At 44.8% G+C, this 8,080-nt stretch overlaps 1 protein-coding gene across 2 annotated transcripts in view; it reads left to right on the top strand.

Moving 5' to 3' along the window:
• Window positions 1-5,813: 5,813 nt before the first annotated feature.
• Window positions 5,814-8,080, top strand: part of LOC105853150 (stonin-1-like) — a 21,815-nt gene continuing 19,548 nt past the window's right edge. The window contains exon 1 of one of the 2 annotated variants that reach the window (XM_004686212.2): window positions 5,814-5,908. The gene's annotated coding sequence lies outside the window, so the exon portion shown is untranslated. Of the gene's footprint in view, window positions 5,909-7,915; window positions 7,944-8,080 lie in introns of those variants that run through there. The other variant, XM_012727666.1, reaches the window with a different exon arrangement.

Here is an 8,080-nt window from a genome sequence, read left to right as displayed (position 1 = left end):
CCACTTACTTCTTACTGTAGAAACGTGCACGGGTGGATAAGTGGAGGAACAGAAAGTTCTCTGTACATACAATGGATTTTTTTTTTAGTTTAGTTGGATATGTTTAACAGTACAGGTGGTTCACACCTCTTTAAATATGTGTGAACATATCACACCCACCACCAAAGTCCCAGTCATTTTGTACCATCATCCCTTGGGAGCTCTTGATCCTTTGTTTCCTTCCTCTCCCCCACCCCTGCCACCCCTGACTCAGCTTCCAGAATCCAAGGGGTTGGTTCAGGCTGTTCTTAACCTTTGTTTCTTTATAGTCTGTATCTGAGTGAACTCATGTGGTATTTGTCTTTCTTCTGACTTATTTTCACTTAGTAAAATCCCCTGAAATTCCACTCCTGTTCTTAGAAAAGGCAAGGTTTTATCTTTATAGCTGAGTAGTATTCCATTGAGTATTTATACCACATCTTCTTAATCTACTCATCTGTTGAGCACTTAGATTGTTTCTGTTCCTGACTATCATAAGTAGTGCTGTCGTGACATTGGGCCCATGTATCTTTTAGTGTTTTCATATTCTTTGGATAGATGCCTAGACATAGAATTGCTAGGTCATGTGCTATATCTGTTTTAAAGTTGACTGTTTTTCATCCTTAAAAAGAGAGGAAATTCTGATGCATGCTGTAATATGGATGAACCTTGATATAAGTTACATATAGGATAGATTAAAATTATAGAGACAGAAAGTTAAAAGGGTGATTTCCAGAGATGGAGAAGGAAGGAATGGGGAGTTGGTGTTTCGTAGGCACGATTTTAGTTTGGGAAGATGGAAACATTCTGAAAATTGATGGTGGAGATATCTGCACAAAAATGTCAGTGTAATTGATACCAGTGAGCTGTACACTTAAAGTGGTTAAAAGGATAAATTTTAAGTTTATTGTATTTTACTACCCTGAAAATGTAAAAGCTTAATATCACGATTTAATGTTTTCTCTACTGACTGTGGGTTGACTGGGCTCAGCTGGGTGGTTCTTCTTAAGGTTGGTCATGTAGTTGTGATGGGTGGAATCACTGCAACCTCAAATGGCTGGATGTCCAAATGGTGCCTCCCCCATGTGACTCCATATCCCTGCTGGAGAGAAAAGCCAGTGGTGACTTATGGCTCCAGCACACAGGAAACAGAGCCTACCGGTCAGTTTAGGACTATGCCCAGAATTGTCACATGTCATAGCTGCCACATTGTCCTGGTCAGAGCAGTGACAGGGCTCACCCAGATTCAAAGGCAGTGGAATCAGAGACCCTCTCAGTGGGGGAGGGGTAAGGGGACATTTCAGGAGAGTATAGGATGGGAAGTGGAAGAGTATGAGGTGGGAGATGGGAGATGAGTATGAAGTATGTTGCTGAAGTCCTAGAGAGTTTAGGTAGAGCGATCAGGGAGGCACATACTTTGCCAGAATAATTTTTATAGATTGTTAGAATTTGAAGAGCCTTTGGAACCATTTTCTTGCAGTGACTTGTTTTAACTTAGAGCCAAAGAGAAGTAGAGCTGGGAGAAAATCATTCAAATTGGTCTTCTGGCTCCCAGGCTTGGCAAGCAACTTTGGGGACATCACCCTAAAGGACCTCTGAGTGCTATGAGCAGACATACGAATGTCTGGGAGAAAGATGGGTCTATGAGAGCAGAGTCCTGGTTCAGTGGAATCAGCTCAGTGGAGACTTGCCAGCATCTTAGAGGCTGGCCAGCTGCTTGCTCTGCTGGGCAGGATCCATGGAGAGCAAGCGGCCTTCTGTTTCCTGTAAGTCAGGAGTTCCTGCTGTGTGTCCACAGTGTAGTGGACATTTCCAGATGAGTGGTGGTCAGAAAAAGCCTAAGATTGGACATGGATAAAGCAAAATGCACTTTGCTTTGGGGCTTGCACAGTCCTCATTACCTCTAAGGTCATTTGTATAGCTTGTGACCCAATTTGGGCAGCCAGTCATCCTGGCAGCGATCAGCATGTCTGCTTAGTGGAATGAATGAATTTGGGTGGGAGAAATTCCCTTACATGGGTGTTAACTGCCACATGATCCACAGAAGCATGGTAGAGGACTTTTTTTCTAGCCCCCCCCCCCATGTCTCTACTCAAGCAGTTACCCCCCCTTCCTCATGAAAACTCTGCCCTTTCCACAAGCACATTTTGCCTTTTATTTATTATTTTCTCTGGTCTGCCCCATATAGGGGCAGAAATCTAGAACAATAACAGCTTCTGTTTATGATTTTCTCCTTGCATCCGCATTTTTAGATGTTACTGTATTTAGACAAGTAAGAACCTTGTCTCACTGTATAGAGCGCTGCTGCCTGGGTCACTTCTCTCAGCTTAGAGGCAACAGGGCTGTACGTTGAAAGTCAAGGTGTAAGCAGGTTTGGTTCCTTCTGAGGTTTCTCTCCTTGGCTTGCAGATGGCTGTCTTCTCTCTGCCCTCACTTGGTCCTTTCCTTGTGTGTTCACATCCTGTGTGTCTTTGTGTTCTAATTTCTTCATCTTAGAAGGGCTAAATCAGCTTAGGGCCCACCCTAACAGCCTCATTTTAACTTCATCGTTTTGGTAAAGGCCCTGTCTTAAAACACAGTCACATTCCCAGCTACTGAGATTAAGGCTGAATTGGCGAGGTGCTGGGGAAGGTTAGACAGTTTAGCATCTAACACACCTTAAACAATTAACTCTTTATCCATGTTTAACACCTAATGAAACTAAAGTCATTTGTCCCATGTTACACCACTACTCACACTTGTTAGACATGTCTCTAACTTCTACCTCCTCCTTTCCCACCACAGGGCTAGTGAATCAACTCTCACTCATTTCTGTGGCTCTCATGGGCTTTGCCTGGGACATGGCGCTTAGAAGCCCCTCTATTTGCTGGTGAATGAGCAGGGAGGTGTGGGTCCAGAATTTGGACCAGAATATATGGCAGCATATTCCAAAGCCCAGCATCCACGGATCGAGACCTGGGGACACCTCCAGCAGATGTGGCCCTCAGCTCCCCCCACGCACGTTTCCAATCTGAGATGGGCATGATTAGTGTGGGGGAGGGAATCACGTTTCACAGCATTATATATCTTTTTTTTTTTAACATTTATTTATTTATGCATACAGAACTGGGGTATAGGCCAGAGGTGCAGGGCCGGTGAGAGGATTTTCCAGAGACAGAGTGGGGAGCAGAACTGACGAAGAGCACTGCTGAGGGGAGCAGTGGGCGGGTCAGGAGGGTCTGTGGCTCCATGTGGGTCGGCTCCCTGGCTGGGGATTGAACTCGTGCTGAAGCAGCTGTGACTAGTTTCACAGGCTGCGCTGTAACCTGTTGTGCCACCAGGGAGGGGCTGGCATTGTATATCTTTTTCAGGGCCATTTAGCTATTGCCTCCTCTGAAGACACTAAAAACAGTTATATAGTAATTAAGATGAATTATTTGAGCAATTTTAATAGCAAAATGATTGATTTTGGTTTTCCTCTCCACTAAATATTTGAGTCGAGAGAAGGATCTGTATAGTTCTTTAAATTTGCAGAACTGTCTGTGTATCTTAAGAAGGGCCTAGTGGACTACCATTGAGAAGGAGGAGATTGGCATATTTAAGATGCACGATCTAAGCCAAGCCTCCTTTAGCTGACTTTTTCATTGGTTTCCTTTGCATCAAGCCCATTTTAAAATCTACTTAGTAGCCCCAGGGCCCTTCACCCCAACTCAGCCCGGGAGGCCCCTGTGGAGATAATGCCCTTTCTCATTTCTCTTGAGTGCCTTGCTCTTCCCACTGGAGAACCCACGGGAATATAAATACCAGAAGGCAGCCTTGAAAGGAGGCCTTGTTTGCTGACCCTTGACTGCAAGAAAACTCGCTTGTCTGCCTCCTTCCCTGGCCATGGGTGGGCTGGATTTTTTGGAGAGTGGGGAAACCCTGGGGCTTTTTTGTGCTGCTCCTGAAACCAGAAGGTAGGTAGGCTGTTACTAGGACCGCCAGAAACCCGTCTGCCCAGAAACGGCTCAGCCCAGAGCTGCAGAAAGCAGAGGCTGGGCTTAACCCCTTGGGATAGCCAAGACATGGGTAGCTAAGCCCAGGCGCTTTGTCTTGAAATAGCGTATTCCAGAACATTCTGAAGCATGTCTTTCACATTTTCTTTGAGGAAAGCTGTTGCTTCTTTTTCTGGGAACCCATGAACACATTAGCATCGTACTGGCTCCAGGGAGGATTGCCACAAAGAGACTTATAAACCCTTGTTTAATCAGGATTTATTTCTCAAACACACTTGACTCTGGGTCTTTTCCCCATGCCTATTATTAACTTCTCTCTACTTTAGATGGTGCTCTCTACTTTAGATGGTGATGGGAGAGCACTTGAGTAGGGATTCAGTTACAAGGGACTAAGATAAGGAGCAGGTCACCGCTGGACGGCAGCTTGGGGATGTGGCAATGTGCCAGCCAGGATGGAGACCGCCCCAGGAAAGGATGCAAAACAGGTTGATCTCATGCTGGAGCAAACTCAGAATTTGGGCTCATTAATTTCCTTGTGTCTCCAGAAAGAAGGCTAAAAATGGGAGAAAGGCCTGGTAAAGGAGGGAGAAAAAGAAAAAGGAAAGTTAATTATATATATTGAGTATCTGTTATAAGACATTTTACATAAGAGGCAAAATAGTAGCCCCATTTTATAAATGTTATAAGACATTTTACATAAGAGGCAAAATAGTAGCCCCATTTTATAAATGAAGAAACTGAGGCTCAGAGACTGCTTAGCAGATGGTCATAGCGTCAGTGACAATGACAAGAGTGTGGTATTTATACTCCATATAAATGATAAGAAGCATAAAATTCTGAAATCAGAATGCCAACCCAGCTCCAGATCTTTTTTTTGTTGATGTGTAGATTGTTGAGACTAGACAGTTTGGGTTGGTGTCTGTTCATACTACTCTTTAAATTTAGGAAGTGAGACGATTATTAAAACAAGGTTAAAAAAAAACACAAGTGGGACCAAACACTGGCAAAGTGAAGGTTAAATGTCATAGGGGTGTGGGGTGGAGTTGGGGGGGGGCTGAGTGGGGAACAGCATAGATAAAATTTGAAGACAGGATTAATTTTGCTATGCTGTTTATTGTTTTAGAAATGGTATTTCCTGTCACATAGCTGAATTAAATACCACACACCTGTGATTAAATATTATGGGTGGCAGAATATACGTGCCAATAATACAGTACCAGCTGGACTCCCCTGGGGCCCCCAGGGGAGGGTGTACTCGCGAGCTTTTTTCCTTGACTTAGGATCTAGTGTTGTCCTTGATTTCTTTTTGTCTTGATTTTTCACTTTCTCTCTTCAAGGGAAAAATTCCTTTGGAATGCTATTTTGAACACATTCACAGCAAATCTTTTAGAACGTTCTTCATAGATGCGTTTGGCACCTTGACTGACCCTAGCTTTGGTTTTGTTTCAAGAACATCCCTTCTGGGGGCCTGACTGCCCACCTCCGACTGCACACAATAGGGACGCTTCACACACACACCCCGGTCCAGTGCTGGGGCTGCAGCTGGGAAGTAGAGCACTGTGGTCACGGGGGTGTTCCTTGTTTGGGGGTCAGCCAATGAAACCACTCAGACACTGACAGGAAGACATTCTTTCTCTAGATTATGCAGCTTTGTGATGGAGCAAAAAAGTCAGGCATAAAGGACTAAATTCAGGCCTCCCCACAGGCGTGGGCGTAGCTGAGATTCAGTTGTGTGCATGGGGCTTGAGGAGGAGGCAGCTTCTATGACAGTTCCCTTGGGGCCCATAGGAGGCTAACTGCTCGTGGGGGTGCTTTCCTGACTGCTGCTGATATCTCCCAGCATCTGTCCTCCCAGTGCCTAGCAGAGAGAGATGCCAGATCCCAGGGACCATCCTGGAGGGCGGTAACTGTCACAGGTATGCGCCGAGGTAGGCACAAAGGTGGGAGTGCTTCCTGGGCGGCCAGATGCCCCTCTGATTTTGAAAGTCTGCAGGAAAAGGTACTTCATATTTATGCTTTGTCCACATGGTTTCTGAAGAAAACGAAGTGAAAACTATAATGAACAACAGATATAGAGCCTTGAGTAAGGGGGTGAGGGAGGAAGGGAGAGGCAGGGAGTTACACAGAGTTTGGGGAATTAGTATCCCAAGATTGACACTAGAAGAGGCACCAAGATCTACTTATTGGACAATAAATCTGAAAAATTGTTCATCACAAAGGGTGGCACTGCCAGTTGATGCAGTGAAGGAGGGACAGGGAAGAGGCAGGGTAAGCCCTGCACAGCGCTGCAGAAGGACCTAGGGGCCCCAGGTCTGCCTCGTGCTGCCCGGTTGACTGTAGGCAGGTAGCTTAACGTCTCTGAACGCTGTTTTCCTCCTCTACCAAATGATGATAATATTACCCTGCAGGGTTGTGGTGATCAACACAGAGCCCTTAGCACACTGGGCAGCTCGTAAGTAATTGTACACTTCATTGGTGTGCTTCACCACACAGAATCGCTCCAGTTTCTGTCTAACTAACTCCGTTCTTGATCTGGGTAGAGCAATATGAAGATCCACTTTATGGAAAACTGAGAAGATCATAACTGAGAAGATCATTTCAAGTTACTCAAAAATTACTCAAAGTGAGGATTTGAACCAAGTAGCTGACTTAATTGACTCTGCAGAATTACTTCAAAAATTTATCGGTCTGCATCTCTGTGTCAGTCACTGGCAGGCAATGAGATGTGATCCCTTCCAGAAGAACCTCCCCTCTGGCCTTCTAGGAATAAATGAATTTTCCCTAAAACTTGAGCATTTTTATCCCCAAATTCTTTCTTTTGGTGAGCCCACTTTTTCATACTGATGCTTCTTATTCTTAAGACTTATTGCAAGAATGTGCAATACTATTAATAATATTTAAGGTATAGTTGCTTGTAAAAGATTTGCTTTTTAAAACAATTTACAACTAACTTGTGGTAATCTCCAGTATGATTTTAAAGAAAGATTTATTTATTTATGTACGCAAGAGCTGGGGTGTAAGCCAGAGGTGCAGGCAGGTGAGAGGATTCACCAGAGACAGAGTGGGGAGCAGAACAGGGGGATCGACTGAAATACATAGCTGAGGGGCGCAGCGGGCGAGACAGGAGATGTCTGCTGCACCATGTGGGTCACCTTCCCTGCCCGGGGATCAAGCTCATGCTGCAGTGGCTGCAGGTAGCTTCATAGTGCTGAAGCTTAACCCCATCGGCCACCAGGGAGGCCCCTCCAGTAAGATTTCCTAAGTGGAAGAAAGAAAGGAGTTGTGTGTTGTACAACATTGTTTGCACAGGGTGTAGACTGGGCCCTCCTGTTTTTGAGCCGCGTTTAGCATGGTAACAGGATGGGGATAACGAATTATTTCATGGGGATAATGAAATATTTCGTAGGCTTGTTAAAATCTGGGTACCTCCAAGACAATGTGCTGGGCTTCTGTCACTTGTGGAAAGGGTTGAAAATCACTGTCTACCTATGTCCTTGTTCTTCCCAGTGTGAGCAGACAAGTTGTGCCTCCTTTTGATTTGTTCTTGTGTTCAATATGCTGCTTTGAAAATTGTCAGCTGAAAACAATGTCCAATAGTGAACAACACTACCCTAGCCATCTTCAACTTCAGAGATTGATTTCTAGAAATGTCTACTGTTAACTAGAATAAAATGCCTCAGTGATAGTTAGACAAAGAGTTTATGAGAATCAAAGTAAGGATTTCAACCCAGGTGGCTGGCTGACAGATTTACTCTGCAAGAACTATTCCAGCCATCACAAGTTTGAGTCTGGTTTATGGATAGGATCAGTGAATCCTTGACATAAAACAGTATCATTATTGGGGGTGGGGTGGGGCTGGGGTTTCTGGTGCTGAGGTATTTGGACCTACTGATGTTGCCATCTTTGTTCATGGTAGGCAAATGCTGGGGTCCCAGTCTCTCATCTCTAAAGGTATTGTGGAGATGCAAAAGCTGGGGCTTATTCTTTTTTTAGATCTATTTATTTGTGCATACAGAACTGGGGTACAGGCCAGAGGCTCAGGGGCAGTGAGAGGCTTCACCAGAGACAGAGTGGGGAACAGAACAGGC

This window comes from Condylura cristata, unplaced genomic scaffold (assembly GCF_000260355.1).
Source record: "Condylura cristata isolate star-nosed mole 26May11 unplaced genomic scaffold, ConCri1.0 scaffold00020, whole genome shotgun sequence".
Classification (NCBI taxonomy): domain Eukaryota; kingdom Metazoa; phylum Chordata; class Mammalia; order Eulipotyphla; family Talpidae; genus Condylura; species Condylura cristata.
This window is presented reverse-complemented; position numbering and strand designations above follow the sequence as displayed.